This window comes from Coenobita brevimanus, chromosome 84, assembly GCF_032717465.1.
Source record: "Coenobita brevimanus isolate Jiangsu-jjx chromosome 84, ASM3271746v2, whole genome shotgun sequence".
Classification (NCBI taxonomy): Eukaryota; Metazoa; Arthropoda; class Malacostraca; order Decapoda; family Coenobitidae; genus Coenobita; species Coenobita brevimanus.
Genome location: NC_137037.1, coordinates 15,580,931 through 15,600,359, shown reverse-complemented (window position 1 = coordinate 15,600,359; position 19,429 = coordinate 15,580,931).

The window sequence follows — 19,429 nt, the reverse complement described above, 5'->3', positions numbered from 1 at the left end:
CATCAGTTAGGCTTCCTCTTATCTTTTCTGTCAGTGATTAATGCAACCTTTGACCTTGCTGTGAGAGGGGAAGAGATATATTTCCCAAATATTTTCTACGTAAGTATTACTTCAGTGAAATGGCGTGGGACAGGGTGACATGGAGGCGATTTGTTTATGGCCACCCCTGACGGGATTAATGCTTCTGGCAATGGATAGATAGCTAGATGTTCATAGCTGACAACTGAACATCAGTTTATCATAATATGTCTCTCAGTGGCATAGACGGCATCACCTGAAAGCTATTACCCCACAGACAATCATTCTCTCTCTCTCTCTCTCTCTCTCTCTCTCTCTCTCTCTTTCCCTGCTGCACATTGCCCATCTTGAGATGATACACTGTTTCTCTCTTAACCTTAGCAAATACATTCTTCCTCCATAAGTAATCCCTTGTACTGTAACGATCAATAAGCCATTGAAAGATTGTGTTTTTTATTTTATATATATTTGGCCAGCAAGGTTGCAGATGTTTTCAAGTGTGTGTGTGTGTGTGTGTGTCTGTGTCTGTGTGTGTGTGTGTGTGTGTGTGTGTGTGTGTGTGTGTGTGTGTGTGTGTGTGTGTGTGTGTGTGTGTGTGTGTTTTAGTTTGGAAGGAAAATGTAGTGGTTGTGGTTGGAATAATCACGTGCAAAAAAAAAAACAAAAAAAAAAAACATTGGTGATGATGATGATGATGATGATGGCAGACATATGAGTTGTGGCAAAGTTGATAGTGCGGTTATGTGGTCGTGGCGTTGTAAGTGTGACTGTAGTGTCTTGTTTTGGTGGAGGTGTGGTGGGTTTGTGGTGACTGTTCGGTGATCGTGTGTTGAAAACGTGATACTTTTGTAACCCTTGTGATAGTGGTGGTTGTGGAGGAAGTTTGATGATTATGGTGTAATGGTGTTGACATGGAAGTTTGGTCATTGTGGTTTTGAGATTGTGATGTGGTTGTGGTGGTGGTAATTACGGTGGAAGTGTGGTAGGTGTAGTGATAGAAAGATAGGTGTGATGGAAATATAGCAGTTGTGGTGTGCTGTTGATGTAATGGAAGTGTGGTGGTACTTATAATGGTAGTGTGATGGTTGTATAGTTTAGTATAGCTAAGTGTGGTAGCTGTGGTGGTAGCTGTGGTGCTTATGATACAGACCCTGGGATAGAAGTATGATTGGCTTGGTGGGTGTGGTGACAGTGTGTAGTAAATGTGTGCTAGTAAGTATGGTGATATCTTTGTGGTTGTAGTGTGGCGGTTGTGGTGGAATTGTGGTCGTGTGGTAAAATTGCTTGTGGTACAAATGTGTTAGATACTGTAGAAGTGTGGCAAGTGTGGTAAAAGTGTGGTGGGTGTGGCAAAAATATTTTTTTCCTGGTGCTTGCGAATTTTAGTGGCGACGTGGTAGCTGTGATGCTGAGACCATGGTAACTGAGATAATGTTGATTGTGCTGCTTTTGGTGAAAGTGTGGTAGTTGTGGTGCTGAGACTGTAGTAGCTGCTTACATGTGGTGGAAGTGTGGTGGTTGTGGTGTTGATATTGTGGTATCTGGTAATGGTGCTGGTGATGGAGGTATGGTAGGTGTGGAGCAAATGTGATAATCAATCTTGCACCCACATGTGTTGGCATAAGATGCAAGTGTTGCAGCACAGCTGTGACTTCAAGGAACCATAATTATGTAGACACATGGAATTAAAAAAAACTCACATATCTTAATCTTGATCCCTTAAGATTTAACAGGAGAGGTCATTTGTGGGCCACTCTTGCCCTCCACTGCTTCTTCAGGAGAACACTGCTTTACCATGGCGAAGATGCTTGTGCATCCCAGTGATCACTGAGGAGCAACCACACTATGGAAGTTCACTGTTCGGGACCAGAAGAAAAGTGATTATGTCTCAGTGAAAAACTGAGTTGGTCCTATGGGGTAAAAGATAAACCTCCTCCTAAATCACTGACAAGTCCTATCTAACCATGGCCCTTAGTCCACCTTAGTGATGGAGCAAATGACCATTGTTGTCATGCCTGCACAGAAAAATGGGTGCTAAGAGTTTGAGTCTCTGAGTTTCACAGTCTAACTGCCTCTGGACAGTAAACCTTACAATGTACAGCATACTGGCTCTCGTGAAGTCATCAGGACAGTTTTCCTTGAAGAAATGAGAGATAAAATGCACCATTATTATATGCACCTGCCTTTATGTGAAATGATGGTAACACGATCAGTCTGTCCCTCTTCCGACGTATGGATCTGGGACCCGGAGTCATAACAAGATCATGAGAATGTATGTAGAAATGCTGTGAGAGGACTGAGAAGAAAAAGATAATGTTAAGTATTACATGGAGAGAGAAAAATAAAGTTTCCCAGGTAAGGAAACACAATAAAGTAGATGATGTAATAACTAACTGAAATGTACAAACGGATGTGGATAGGTCAAGTCCTCCGTAAAACAGCTGACAACCAAGGAAGCTGAGTGTCGACCTAGAAATGAAGTGCGCGAAGGAGGTAGACAGAGAGATGAAAGGAAGAGATGAAATTCGGAGATTCGCTGGGACTGGTTGGAACAGGCTAATAGGCCTACCTTCGGAGCATAGAAAGGTGTATGACTCTTGTAATGCAAGATTGACTCGGGCTGTTGATTATGTTTATTGTGAATCTTTCTCCAGACGATTTAAATCGGCTTGAGAAAAAAATTTAGGACTAGAAATCTTAGTTGTAGGCTTCATTAACTCCTCCAGCACTAGAATAACACCGTTGAATAAAATTGCCTTGTGGGAGTGTTATTATTGATTTTGAAAATGATCTTTTAAGTTGACGGTTTCAGTCAGCATTGGAGAAATTTTTCGGGCTGAAGGTTTAGTTGTGGGCATAATTACCCCCCTTACCACTAGAACTGAATAATGCCGTTGAGGAAAATCGTTTACTGTCAGTATGATTATAATGAGAGTCACCGTTCTCGTGAAACGGTTAGCCCCTTCATTTCGGTAACGTTTTTTATTTTAGTCCTGGGACCTCCAAACGAGTGAAGACGGGCATTTAGAATTGAAGGTGTTATGTAGCCCTAAGTAACCCCTTTGCTACTGCAGATGTATCCAAAGTTGGATAAAATAATCTAGAAGTAATAAGAAATTAAACAATAAATATGTGCCCTCAGATCCAAGGATATAACGCCTCCATCCCAAGGACGTAAGATTTATGTTCCTTCTGATTTTAATATAGCCGGTTTGGGGGAGAGATTATTTTATTATCATCATCATCATCATTATTATTATTATTATTATTATTATTATTATTATTATTACTGAGAAGAGTCAAGGAAAGATCTAACCGAAAAGTCGTCCCTAAATTAAATAATGTAATTTCAAAATGTACAGTATGTGAGAGAGAGGAGAGAGAGTTGGAGAAACAGCAGTGTTGAAGGCGGACGACAGGTTGGCATGAAGGCAATTCCCATGTCATCAAATACTATATACATTTTTTTTATGCGAGGAAGAAAGAACCAAAGGCCATGAGCCCACAATAAGAGTTCCCTCCAAGAGAAAAACAAAATACAACAGAGAGCCAAATTCAAGATCCATTCATTTCGAGATGCCTGGACACACTGAGTTTGAAAGACTGGAGATCATAGGCAGCAGGAAATACAGACTGAGGGAGACAGTTCCAAAGTTGACCTGTTGCATAAATGAAGGACTGGGAGTAACGGTTAACTCTTGCATTAGAGAGTTGGACAGAAAAGGGATGAGAGTTTGCTGCTAGACGGGTGCTTCGCGCCCTTCGTAGAGGTGGAGGAATGCATACAGACAGTTCAGAGGAGCAGTGACCATTAAAGTAGCGATAGAAAAGAGATAAAGATGCAACAGTGCGGCGAAGAGACAGAGGTTGAAGGGAGTCAGTAAGAGGAGGAGAGTTAATGAGACAAAAAGCCTTTGACTCCACCCTATTGAGAAGAGCTGTATGTGGGGAGCCTCCCCACACATGAGAGTTGTACTCCATACAGGGGCAGATAAAACCCCTGTATAGAGTCAACAATTGTGCATGGGTAAAGAAGAACGGAGTTGACTTAGCACACCCAATCTCTTGGAAGCAGATTTTACAAGAGATGTAATATGATCTTTCCAAGATAAGTCCCGAGTAAATGAAACCCCAAGCACGTTCAAGGATGATGCAGGATTAAGCTGAATATTATTTAACGTTAGTGAGTATACCTGTGGAAGATTTTGACGGGTTGATAGGTGTAAGAACTGAGTCTTAGATGCATTAAAAATAACAAGATTATTTTTACCCCAGTCAGAGATACGGGCCAAGTCAGACATTAGGTGTGCCATAGCCTCATCCCTTGTTTGTTGAAGTAACTGCTGAGATGGGCGTTGTGGGAACCAAATGGAAAGGTGAAGGGTGGAGTCATCAGCGTATGAGTGGACAGGGTTAGATGTAGAGCTTAGAAGGTCATTGATGACTAAAAGGAAGAGAGTTGGTGATAGGACAGAGCCCTGAGGAACACCACTGTTGATAGATCTAGGAGAAGAATGATGGCCGTCTACAACTGCGGCTATAGAATGACCAGAAAGGACGCTAGCGATGAAGGCACAGATACAAGGATAGAAACCGTAAGAGGGCAGTTTGGAAATTAAAGATTTATGCCAGACTCGATCGAAAGCCTTTGAGATGTCAAGTGCAATGGCAAAGCTTTTGCCAAAGTCCCGAAAGGAGGATGACCAAAAGTCTGAAAGGTAGGTGAGAAGATCGCCAGTGGAGCGTCCCTGACGGAACCCGTACTGACGATCAGAAAGAAGATTGTAATAGGAAAGATGCCTTAAAATTTTTCTATTGAGAATTGACTCGAAAACTTTGAAATACAGGACATTAAAGCAATTGGACGATAGTTGGAGGGTTGGAAGTGGTCACCCTTCTTTGGGACAGGCTGAATGAGAGCAAACTTCCAGCAAGAAGGAAAGGTACAATTTGACAGACAAAGTCGAAAGAGTTTGCCTAGGCAGGGTGTAAGCACAGAAGAACAGTTCTTGAGAACAACAGGAGGGACTCCATCAGGCCCATATGCCTTGTTAGTATTGAGGCCTGTGATGGCAGAAAATACATCAGCTGAAGAAATTTTAATGTCAGCCATGAGGAAGTCAGAGGGGGGAAGTGATGGAGGAACAGCACTGGAATCGTCTAAGGTGGAATTGGAGGAGAAAGTCTGTGTGAAGAGATCTGCTTTATCAGTAGAAGAAATAGCTACAGAACCATCAGAGTAGAAAAGAAGAGGGAAGAATGATGAGGTAAAGTTGTTAGAAAGGTTTTTGGCAAGGTGCCAGAAGGAGCGGGAAGAATTTGAGTTGGAGAATTGAGAGCATTTAGTACGGATGAAATTATTTTTAGCAGAGCGAAGAACAGACTTAGCACGATTCCGGGCAGAAATGTAAAGATGATGTGATTCAGGGATGGGTTGGCTCTGGTACCTTTTGTAGGCCCTGTCCTTGTTGCGGACAGCATTAGAACAAGCGTGATTAAACCAAGGCTTTCTTGCGTTAGTCAAAGGATATGAGAAAAGAATGTATGCTTCCATGCCCGAGAGAATAACCTCCGTAATGTGCAAGGCACACTCAGATGGCTCCCGGCCATGGAAGCAATAACCATTCCAGGGAAAATCAAAGGAGTACTGCCTGAGGGCCTCCCAATCCGTGGCTCCAAAATGCCTCAGACGACGTTTCCCTGGAAGATCCACAGGCCGTACCGCAGTGATAGGACAGGTTAAGGTGATAAGGTTGTGATAGGAGGAGCCCAACAGAGAGAAAAGATTAACAGTGTAGGCAGAAGGATTAGTTGTAAGGAAGAGGTCAAGTATGTTGGAGCTCTTTCCAAGGCTGTCAGGGATACGGGTAGGGTGCTGTACAAGCTGCTCTAGGTCATTAAGGATAGAAAAGATGTAGGCTTGTTCACCAGGTAGATATATATATATATATATATATATATATATATATATATATATATATATATATATATATATTTATATATTTATATATATATATATATATATATATATATATATATATATACAGTATATATATATATATATATATATATATATATATATATATATATATATATATATATATATATATGTGTGTGTGTGTGTGTGTGTGTGTGTGTGTGCGTGTACTTTGTGAGGAGTAGACTGTAGCACCAGTCGTTCAGGGCAGTACTCCCAAGGTGGATGGAAAGCTGATGACAGGGAGAGCTGGAGGTCCCGGTTCATCAGCCCTCTGGACTAGTTCCTGACCATCCCCCTTTGCTGAACTTTTTCAGTGTTTCAGTAACACAGAGAGTAGGCCAGCATGCTCTCCAATACAAGTTTCTCTAACTGTCAACACCAATCTACATGCACAGTACACACTACACTTCCTTTTCAAATTTTAAAAGAAACAAGCATAATGGCACACCCATACAATGCCTCGGAGTCCCTGGGGGGGGGGGACCAGAAATGCCCCCATCACCCTCCTCCTCTCCCGGTGACGACCCTCTGAGCTGCCTGGATCCACTATCTGACTCACTTCTTTCTTATTTCTGCAACATTCGTGGCCTTTCCTCTAACTTTCTCTCTGTCGAATACCACCTCTCCTTCTCTAAACCTCAGCTTCTCTTCCATACTGAGACTCAGTTGTCTGAGGCAACTGACAGCAAACCGTTTTCTGTGTCCTCCTACTCTCTCTATACTCATTTCAAAGCCAAAGGTGGATGTCATGTATATATTCGCAACGACCTATCTTGTGCTCGTGTTCCTGAACTTGATTCTTCTGAATTCTCTACTCTCTGACTTCGGCTCTCCTGTCATTCTCTGACTAAATATATCTGTGCTGTTTACTTATCTCCTAATTCTAATGACTATCAAAAATTCTTTCACTATCTTACTTCTGTGATGGAACACATTCTCTCCACCTGTCCTTTCTCTGAAATCTCCACTCTAGGAGTTTTCAATGGTCACCACCACCTTTGGCTCTCCTCTCCTTTCACTGATCCACCTGGTGAAATAGCCTAAATCTTTTCTATCCTTAACCCGCCACGTCCCGGAGACGTGAATTCACGTCCTCACATGATGTCCACTGATGTCCCAGAGACGTGAATTAACGCGGCAACATTGCAAGGTCCCTAATTTGCACAATTTTCAATTTTCACGAGTGATTTCGTGAGTGATTTTTGGCATGTATACACGGGACACCTTCCTCTATTCCTCAACAAGATGCCAAGCAGGGACAATGCCTTACACTACATAACCTCTCTCCCCTCCCCTGCACGCCATTTTCTCGGCAATTCACCTGTTACAAGTGACCTGGCCAATAAAGACATTCAGGGCCAGAGTGATTCCCCAATCGATGACAATGTGGAGGACAAAGTTTACATAGCATTAGAGGAAGAAACAGTCAGAAATGATGATCAGGTAATGTGGGAAAAAAAGGTCATGAATGGTGATAAGTTAGTGAGTGAAACAATGCTTATAATGCCTATATTACTGTTTGAAAACCAATATACTCTTGTACTACATATAAATTCGTACCAAGTAAATAAATAAATACTGTTTATGAGTGGATAAAATAGTTACCCTCCCATAGAACTCGTTTTCTTTGGTGCCAGCCTGTTAGAAAACCCAGTCAGGTAAGGAAGTACTCGTACCTAGATCGAGTATTTTAAACCTCAGGTGAGCGATTTCTCTATGAATTTTCGATGTTTCTCACCAAAAGTGGATGTTTGAGCCAAAAAAAAAAAAGGTCCAAAAATGTCGGGACTGGGGCGTACCACTGCCCAGAAAACGTTGGGATGGGGCGGGTTAATGACCTAGAGCAGCTTGTACAGTACCCAACCTGTATCCCTGACCACCTTGGAGAGAGCTCCAACATACTTGACCTCTTCATTACAACTAATCCTTCTGCTTACACTGTTAATCTCTTCTTTCTGTTGGGCTCCTCCGATCATAACCTTATTACCTTAACCTGTCCTATCACGCCATTACAGCCTGTGGACCCTCCAAAGAAACGTCGTCTGTGGCACTTTGGAGCTGCAGATTGGGAGTCTCTCAGGCAGTACTTCTTTGATTTTCCCTGGAATCATTATTGCTACTATGGCCAGGAGCCATCTGAGTGTGCCTTGCGCATTACAGAGGTTATTCTCTTGGGCATGGAAGCATACATTCCTTTCTCATATCCTTTGACTAATGCAAGAAAGCCTTGGTTTAATAACGCTTGTTCTAATGCGTCCACAACAAGGAGAGGGCCTGTAAAAGGTACTGGAGCCAACTCACCCACGAATCACATCTTTTTTATGTTTCTGCACGGAATTGTGTAAGTCTGTTCTTCGCTCTGCCAAAAATAATTTCATCTGTACTAAATGCCCTCAACTCTCCAACTCGAATTCTTCCCGCTCCTTCTGCCACCTTGCCGAAAGCCTTTCTGACAACTTTACCTCATCATCCTTCCTTTCTCTTTTCTATTCTGATGGCTCTGTAGCTATTTCATCTACTGATGAAGCAAATCTCTTAGTTCAGACTTTCTCCTCCGATTCCATCTTATACGATTCCGGTGCTGTTCCTCCATCACTTCCCCCCTCTGACTTCCTCATGGCTGACATTGAAATTTCTTCAGCTGATGTATTTTCTGCCATCACTGGCCTCAGTACTAACAAGGCATAGAGGCCTGATGGAGTCCCTCCTGTTGTTCTCAAGAACTGTGCTTCTTTGCTTTCACCATGCCCAGGTAAACTCTTTTGCCTTTGTCTGTCAACTTATATCTTTCCTTCCTGCTGGAAATTTAATCTTATTCATCCAGTCCCAAAGAAGGGTGACCATTCCCAACCCTCTAACTATCGTTCAATTGCTTTAATATCCTGTGTCTCAAAAGTTTTCGAGTCTATTCTTAACGGAAAATTTTCAAAGCATCTTTCCTGTCACAACCTTCTTTCTGATCGTCAGTATGGGTTCCATCAGTGATGCTTCACTGGTGATATTCTCACCTACCTCTCACACTCCTAGTCATCCTTCTTTTGGGAGTTTCGCAAAAGCTTTGACATTGCACTTGACATCTCAAAGGCTTTCGATCGAGTCTGGATAAATCTTTAATTTCCAAACTGCCCTCTTACAATTTCTGTCCTTCTATCTGTGCCCTAATGAATAGCTTCCTTTCTGGTTGTTTTATAGCTGCTGTTGTAGACGGCCATCGTTCTTCTCCTAGATCTATCAACAGTGGTGTTCCTCAGGGCTCTGTCCTATCACCAACTCTCTTCCTTTTATTCATCAGTGATCTTCTAAGCTGTACATCTAATTCTATCCACTTGTATGCTGTTGATTCCACCCTTCACCTTTCCATTTCATTTCCACAACGTCCATTTCATCAGTTACTTCAACAAACAAGGGATGAGGCTATGTCACACCTAATGTCTGACTCAGCTCGTATCTCTAACTAGGGTAAAAATAATCTTGTTGTTTTTGATGTATCAAAGACTCAGTTTTTACACCTATCAACCCATCAAAATCGTCCACAGGAGTACCCACTGATGTTCAATAATATCCAGCCAACCCCGTGCCTTCTTTACCCCTGCACAGTTGTTGACTTTATACATGGGTTTTATTCGCTGCTGCTTAGAGTACGACTCTCATGTGTGGTGAGACTCCACACACACAGTTCTTGTCAACAGCGTGGAGTCTAAGGCTATTCGTCTCACCAACTCTCCTCCTCATCCTGGCTCCCTTCAACCTCTGTCTCTTTGCCGCACTATTGCCTCTTTATCTCTTTTCTATCGCTGCCTCAATGGTCACTCCTCCTCTGAACTGTCTGCTTGCATCTCTCCACCTCTACGACAGGCACGTAGCACTCATCTATCAACAAACTCTCATCCCTTATTCTAATGCAAGACTTAACTGTTACACCCAGTCCTTCATTTATGCAACAGGTCAACTCTGAAACTGTCTCCCTCAGTCTGTATTTCCGACTTGCTATGATCTCCAGTCTTTCAAATGCAGTGTGTCCATGCATCTCGAAATGAATGGATGTTGAACTTGGCTCACTTTTGTGTTGTGTTTGTTTGTTTTTTTCTTGGAAGGAACTGTTCTGCGGGCTCTAGCCTTTGGTTCCACCTGCCTCATATTTTATATATATATATATATATATATATATATATATATATATATATATACTGTATACACACACACACACACATATATATATATATATATATATATATATATATATATACTGTATACACACACACACACACACACATATGTATATATATATATATATATATATATATATATATAGGTAATCCCTCCAATATCCGATGTAATAGAGCCATAGGCATATCTGGATAGTGGTCCTGTCCGGATATTGGGTCCCAGCCTTCTAGACTTGTACTTATGGACCCTAAGTCAGAAATACACCTATACGACTCCATCTGGACATGCATAGCACCTATTTAAGACCCAAATCACACCAATAAGGGACATAAAAGATTGAAATAAATGCAAAAGAATCGTAAAATGAGGTTTTTGAGGTAGGTTCATACAATATTAAATATTCTGGGTACTTACAAGTCCCTGGCTCCTGGACTGGTAGTTATGGACCCTAACCTAGCCTAACTCAGAGAAACATCTCCCTACTGCACATGCATAGCACCTAAAACACAGCATATTCACACCAATAAGGGACAGAAAAGAGTGAAATGAGGTGTTTGAGGTTAGTATAGAGTGGAAAATACAGTAGAGAACAGTATGAAACATTCTGCCTACTTACAGCAAGTCCATGGCCATCTCGATGAATAACTGCCTCCTCTCAGACTCTGACAGTAAGAAGGATTTCCTGAAGCACTTGCAGTACACTGTTCATCAAGTCTTGCACTGAACTTAGTCATTTGCACTCAGAAGTCCATTCTCTTCACACTGCGCACTCTTGTCTTACTTGCGCTCCATTGTACCTCAATGAAATAAGTGTTGCACTCTGCGCTTTAAGACTTTCCACTCTTAAAACCATTTCCTAAACAAAAAACACTCAAGTTAATTTATGTTACAGTTACAGTCCATTAAATTTTTGTCTTTTCACTCACAACTCTAAATCCTTAACACAATGCACTGTTTTTTTTTCACTGAACAACACTGTAAATTTCCGTGTGGTCTAATGGAGAAGTTCTTGGCGTCTAATCACTGTCAGAGTCTGAGAGTAGCACAGGGAGGTGACCTAGGGGTGGTCGCTGGGTCGTGGTGATGGCGTACCCACTGCAGACGATTCTGAAGATAGACGCAAACTCACGTCGAGTGGTGACTCCACCATGGCTGATGTGCTGGGCTGTGGCTCGGAGCATGAGGGCCTGTATTGGGGAGGCAATGGAGTGGAGCCAGGGCTGAGCACAGTGGGGGTCACGGGCCTGAAAAAGCTGTCAATCGTTGATTGACGCAAGGAACGAGGATTCTGACGATTTATGATGCGCTGCCTGAAAGCACGCACTTCCTCCACAAGTCCCAAGGGCCCCATCTCCCTGTCACAGTCCGGGTATTCCAGGTAGTCCAGAACGAACTCTAGGTGTTCCCGGAGTGCGCTCAGCTTGGGGATGGCTGGAGTTGTGTCATGCTGAGAAGAGTCCGCATCATCGTCACCGTCCTCGTCGGAATCTTCATGCTGGGTACTGACACCTTGCAACTGAAGATGCGATCTCAATATCAGACAGGGTCTGATACCCAGGATTGCCCTTGTCGTCATCCAACCACTCACGCACTTTGTCCACATCAACATCATTGCCGTGCGTACGTAGACGTGCATGGAAGTCATCCACATCAAAACCTAGGAAACTGTACTCCGCATCCATTCCGAGAAGCAGACGAGACGGATTTTCTAGAGTCTTGACAGGGACTGGCCCAGTTGTAGATTGCAGACTTGATGTTGTAGTGGCGAAAGTTTTCCAAAGTCCGCTGGCCTTGCGTGTCCCGTGCCTCCCTGCGCTCGTCCTCGTCCTCGGCAATGACCATCACCTCGTCCAGGAACTTCCGGTGGTATAGGCGCTTCATTGCCACAATCACTCCTTGGTCCATTGGTTGGATGAGACCAGTAGTATTAGGTGGCAGAAACATGCACCTAATGCGGCCATGCTCAGTCACCAAGTCCTTGTCGCACGGGTGGGTAGGTGCATTGTCGAGGAGGAGGGCTTTTACCTGGTCACGAGGGATTTCCAGTTTCTCTGTCTGGTAATGTACGACCTCCTTGACGAAATGGCAGTGGAACCAGTCATTGAAGATCTGGGCTGTGAACCATGCCTTCAAAGAATGGTACCAGATGACAGGAAGGACATCCATCACCCCACGAAGACACCGATGCTGCTTTGCACAGCCAACAATAATGGGTTTAAACCAGTGCATGCCGTTAGCATTGGCACAACACAAAGCAGATATCCGTTGCTTGGAGAGCTTGCAGCCAGGTACACACTTCTCCGTCTCCTCGGCTAGAGTGTTCGTTGGCAAGAAGCAATAGAATAAACCAGTTTCATCAGCGTTGTAGACTTGACTGAGAGTGAGGCCCTCCCTGTCGATCAAACCCTTCACCTTGTGCCAAAACTCGTCAACTCCATCCTCGTTAGTGTCTAGGGCGTCATGAAGCCTTGCGAACTTCTCAGCAGCAGCCTTGAGCTCCGTACCATGTACCATCACACCAGCAGCACGTTGCTGTCGATACCAAATCAACATGGAGCGGTCGACTTCAGCAAACTTTGGAGTAAACATCACCTTCCTCTCCACGTTGCATTTGCTTTTCGACGAGAAGTCAGCCGTGTTTTCCCTGAGTTTGTCTCGGGATCTCTTAATATAAAACAAAGTAGATTGGGCCAGGTTAAACTCACGGAGAATGCGTGAAGAAGACCATCCCGCACCTACTTTCTCCAATATCTCCCGCTTCTTCTCCAGAGTCAATACAACTCTCTTCCTCTTCTCAGGCAGCGGGGCCATCATCATACACACAAAGGAGAGGCACGAGAGCAGCAGGAGTGCCACCAGCAGGTAAGGCACCACCACAAAAGCGAGCACGTGGTTAGCCATGACGACGAGCATTCTCTCGCGACAAGAGACAGGCGGAAAGTGGGGAGGATGCAGGGGCGCTCTAGCAGACTTCGGAGGAATGACGCGCAACAACAAAGCTGTCCCGCGCCCTACACGCCAAGTTCAAATTACGGGCCTGAAATTTTTTTTTTTTTCAAATTTTTTGTGTTTTCAGACCATTTTGGGAATATTGGATCCCGGGACAATTATGTCCACTTAGTGGGGATGTCCGGATAGTGGGCGTCTGGATATTAGAGGGATTACTATAGCTATCTATATATCTATCTATATAAATATATATATATATATATATATATATATATATATATATATATATATATATGCATTTATATATATATATATATATATATATATATATATATATATATTGCCAGATGCCTGAATCCCGTTTGGTGTGGCCACAAACAAATCGCCTCCAAGTCGCCCTGTCCCCCGCCATTTCACTGCCCTGTTCCCAACTCACACACCTCTCTCTCATATACTTCTCCACCCCATCCCTCCATCTCATCCTCGGCCTCCCTCACCCTCTTCCCCCGTCCACCTCTCTCACATACACTCTCTTCGTCAGTCTTTCACCCTCCATCCTCTCCACATGGCCAAACCACCTCAGTGTGTTCCTCATAACGCTTCCTATCACATCCACATCCACACCACAATGCTCCTTTATATCCTCATTCGTCAGCCTGTCTCTCCATGTGACCCCACTGGTTCCTCTTAAATAACTCATTTCCACTGCTCTCACTATTGACATGTGTCTTTCCAACAACGTCCAAGCTTCACTGCCATACGTTAGAGTTGGTATCACAATACTGTCATGTAGTAACTTTTTCACTTCCATGCCCACATCCCTATTTCTTATCACTGGTTTCAAAGAACAAGCAACCTTTCTTCCCTGCTGTACCCTTTCAAGCACTTCACCTTCCAAACCTCCATCCTTACTCATCACATTACCCAAGTACTTAAACGTTCTCACATTTTCCAATTTCTCACCATCCAACCTCGCTGTACATTCACTGACTTCACCTCTCTCAAAGACCATCACTCTACTCTTCCCTACATTCACCTTTAGATTCCGTTTCTTACACACTCTCCCAAACTCATCCACCAAGCCTTGCAGCTCTCCTTCGTCTTCATTCAACAACAGTATCATTTGCAAACAACAGTACAGGGAGTTTCCAAACACTACCCTCTCTCACCAGGGCCACTCCAACATCCACTACCCTACCTTGTACCTCTTTTATTACCCCATCCATGTACAGATTGAACAACCATGGAGACATGACACATCTCTGTTTCAACCCAACTTTCAAAGAGAAAAATTCACTCAGTTCACCATCCACATGCACTGCAGCCTTCGCACCATCATACCTACTCATCACAGCATTCAATAACGTCCCATCTACTCCATATATTCTTAATACTTTCCACAAACCTTGTCTATCCACCCTGTCATATGCTTTCTCCAAATCCATAAAAGCTGCATACAACTTCTTTCCCATCTCTAGAAACTTTTCCACTAAAGATCTAAGAATGAATATCTGATCTACACAACCTCTTCTCTTCCTAAAGCCTCCCTGTTCTTCTCCAACTAATTCCTCTGTACTTTCTCTAACTCTGTCAATAAGTATCCTACCATACACTTTTCCTATTATACTAAGAAGACAAATAGTCCTATGATTACCACACACTTCTTTTTCCCCTTTTCCTTTGTACAAGGGAATAATTATACCTGACTTCCAATCCTCCGGGACTCTACCTTCCTCCCAGAACAATCTATATATATATATATATATATATATATATATATATATATATATACTGTATATATATACATACATGCAGGTAATCCCTCCATTATCCGACGTAATAGAGCCATAGGCATGTCCGGATAGTGGTCCTGTCTGGATATTGGGCCCCAGCCTTCTGGACTTGTACTTATGGACCCTAACTCAGAAAAACACCTATGCGACCCCCTCTGGACATGCATAGCACCCATTTAAGGTCCAAATCAAACAAATAAGAGACATAAAAGACTGATATAAATGCAAAAGAAGAATAAAATGAGGTTTTTGAGGTAGGTTCATACAATATTAAACATTCTGGGTACTTACAAGTCCCTGGCTCCTGGACTGGTAGTTATGGACCCTAACCTAGCCTAACTCAGAAAAACACCTCCCTACTGCACATGCATAGCACCTAAAATACAGCATATTCACACCAATAAGGGACATAAAAGAGTGAAATGAGGTGTTTGAGGTAAGTATAGTATGGAAAATACAGTAGAGAACAGTATGAAACATTCTGCCTACTTACAGCAAGTCCATGGCCATCTCGATGAATAACCGCCTCCTCTCAGACTCTGACAGTAAGAAGGATTTCCTGAAGCACATGCAGTACACTGTTCATCAAGTCTTGTACTGAACTTAGTCATTCGCACTCAGAAGTCCATTCTCTTCACACTGCGCACTCTTGTCTTACTTGCGCTCCATTGTACCTCAGTGAAATAAGTGTTGCACTCTGCACTTTAAGTCTTTCCACTTTTAAAACCGTTTTCTAAACAAAAAACACTCAAGTTAATTTATGTTACAGTTACAGTCCATTAAATTTTTGTCTTTTCACTCACAACTCTAAATCCTTAACAAAATGCACTGTTTTTTTCACTGTATAACACTGTAAATTCCCATGTGGTCTAGTGGAGAAGTTCATGGTGTCTAATCACTGTCAGAGTCTGAAAGTAGCACGGGGAGGTGACCTAGGGGTGCGTCACAGGGTCGTGGTGATGACGTACCCACTGCAGACGACTCTGAAGATAGACTCAAACTCACGTCGAGCGGTGACTTCACCGTGGCTGATGTGCTGGGCTGTGGCTCGGAGATTGAGGGCCTGTCTTGGGGAGGCAATGGAGTGGAGCCAGGGCTAGGCACAGCGGGGGTCACGGGCCTGAAAAAGCTGTCAATCGTTGATTGACGCAAGGAATGACGAGTCTGACGATTTATGATGCACTGCCTGAAAGCACGCACTTCCTCCACAAGTCCCAAGGGCCCCATCTCCCTGTCGCAGTCTGGGTGTTCCAGGTAGTCCAGAATGAACTCTAGGTGTTCTCGGAGTGCGCTCAGCTTGGGGATGGCTGGAGTTGTGTCATGCTGAGAAGAGTTTGCATCATCGTCGGCATCTTCGTCGGAATCTTCAAGCTGGGTACTGACACCTGCAACTGAAGATGCGATCTCAATATCAGACAGGGTCTGATACCCAGGATCGCCCTCGTCGTCATCCAACCACTCACGCACTTCGTCCACATCAACATCATCGCCGTGCGTATGTAGACATGCATGGAAGTCATCCACGTTGAAACCTAGGAAATTGTACTCCGCATCCATTCCGAGAAGCAGACGAGACCAACCATTTTCTAGAGTCTTGACAGGGATTTCCTTCCATGCACTGGCCCAGTTGTAGATTGCAGACTTGATTTTGTAGTGGCGAAGGTTTTCCAAAGTCCGCTGGCCTCGTGTGTCCCGTCCCTCCCTGCACTCGTCCTCGTCCTTGAGAACAACCCATCACCTCGTCCAGGAACTTCCGGCGGTATAGGCGCTTCGTTGCCACGATCTCTCCTTGGTCCATTGCTTGGATGAGACCAGTAGTATTAGGTGGCAGAAACATGCACGTAATGCGGCCATGCTCAGCCACCAAGTCCTTGTCACACAGGTGGGCAGGTGCATTGTCGAGGAGAAGGAGGGCCTTTACATGGTTGCGAGGGATTCCCAGTTTCTCCGTCTGGTAATGTATGACCTCTTTGACGAAATGGCAGTGGAACGTCTTTGAAGATCTGAGCTGTGAACCATGCCTTCAAAGAACGGTACCAGATGACAGGAAGGACACCCATCACACCACGAAGATACCGAGGCTGCTTTACACGGCCAACAATAACAGGCTTAAGCCGGTGCGTGCCGTTAGCATTGGCACAACACATAGCAGATATCCGTTGCTTGGAGAGCTTGCGGCCAGGTGCACGCTTCTCCTTCTCCTTGGCTAGAGTGTTCGTTGACAAAGAGCGATAGAAAAAACCAGTTTCGTCAGCGTTGTAGACTTGACTGAGAGTGAGGCCCTCCCTCTCGATCAAGCCCTTCACCTTGTGCCGAAACTCATCAACTCCATCCTCGTTAGCGTCCAAAGCTTCGCCATGAGACTTACATTTGGTAAGGCCATGCTGTAACTTAAACGCAAGAGCCAACCCTCAGATGCCTTGAAGTCTAGGGCGTCGTGAAGCCTTGCGAACTTCTCAGCAGCAGCCTTGAGCTCCATACCACATACCGTCACACCAGCTGCACGTTGCTGTCGATACCAAATCAACATGGAGCGGTCGACTTCAGCAAACTTGGGAGTAAACATCACCTTCCTCTCCACGTAGTGTTTTCTTTTCGACGAGAAGTCAGCCGTGTACTCCATGAGTTTGTCGCGAGATCTCTTAATATCAAAGTAGTTCGGGCCAGGTTAAACTCATGGAGGATGCATGAAGAAGACCATCCCACATCTACTTTCTCCAATATCTCCCGCTTCTTCTCCAGAGTCAATACAACTCTCTTCCTCTTCTCAGGCAGCGGGGCCATCATCACACACACGAAGCAGAGGCACGAGAGCAGCAGGAGTGCCTGAAGCATGTAAGGCACCACCAGAAAAGCGAGCACATGGGCAGCCATGACAACGAGTGTTCACTCGCTACGAGACAGGCAGAAAGTGGGGAGGATGCAGGGCTGCTCTAGCGGACGTCGGAGGAATGACGCGCCAGAACAAAGCTGTCCCGCGCCCCGCGCGCCAAGTTCAAATTACGGGCGGGAAAAAATCGGTATATATATACATATATACATACATATATATATATATATATATATATATATATATATATATATATATATATATATATATATATATATATATGCGAGGAAGATGGAACCAAAGTCCCCTAGCCCGCAATTAATGTTCCTTCCAGGAGAAAAATAAAATACAAGAGAGAGCCAAATCCAAGATCCGATCATTTCGAGATGCCTGGACACACTGCGTTTGAAAGACTGGAGATCATGGGAAGCAGGAAATACAGACAGATAGAGACAGTTCCATAGTTGACCTGTTGCTTAAATGATGGACTGAGACGAACGGTTATCTCTTGCATTAGAGAGTTGGACAGAAAGAGGATGAGAGTTTGCTGCTAGCTACGCATCCTTTGTAGAGGTGGAGGAATGCATGCAGACAGTTCAGAGGAGCAGTGACCATTGAAGTAGTGATAAAAAAGAGATATAGATGCAACAGTGCGATGATCAGATAGAGGCTGAAGGGAGTCATTAAAAGGAGGAGAGTTAATGAGACAAAAAGCCTTTGACTCCATCCTATTGAGAAGAGCTGTATGTTGGGAGCCTCCCCACACATTAGAGTTGTTCTCTAAACAGCGGGGGATAAAACCCCTATATAGAGTCAACAATTGTGCCGGGGTAAAGAAGCAACAGAGTCGGCTTAGCACACCTATTCTCTTGGAAGCAGATTTTACAAGAGATATGATCTTTCCAAGATATATAAGTCCTGAGTAAATGAAACCCCGTCATGTTCAAGGATGATGCAAGATTAAGCTGAATATTATTAATTATTAGTGGGTATACCTGTGGAAGATTATGTCGGGTTGATAGATGTAAAAACTGAGTCTTTGATGCATTAAAAACACCCAGATTATTTATTCCCCAGTCAGATATACCCCAGTCAGATATATATATATATACATAGAGAGAGAGAGAGAGAGAGAGAGAGAGAGACATAGATAGACAGATAGATTTACATATATATACATACCTGTCTTTCTATCTATCTATCTGTCTATCTATCTATTTAGCTCTCTCTCTCTCTCTCTCTCTCTCTCTCTCTCTCTCTCTATATATATATATATATATATATATATATATATATATATATATATATATATATATATCTTAAGGGCTTGAAGAGTTTGGGGTCGATGAGTGTGGGTTTCAGCAAGATGGAGCTACGGCACACACAGCTCGAAGATCATTGCAAGTCTATCTATCTATCTATCTATTGCCAGATACCATAATCCCGTAAGGGGTGGCCATTTGACTTGAGTTACTTGTTTTACGGGGAAGGGCACTAACCCTCCACCAACCCATTTGTTGACACATAGTAAGCACGAATGGCTTGGTTATATGGTTACCACCCAGCGTTGTAAATGGTTTCTTGGCTACTTTCCAAAATCCTTGTCTATCCACTCTGTCATATGCTTTCTCCAAATCAATGAAAGCCGCATACAACTTCTTTCCCTTCTCTAGAAACTTTTCCACTAAAGGT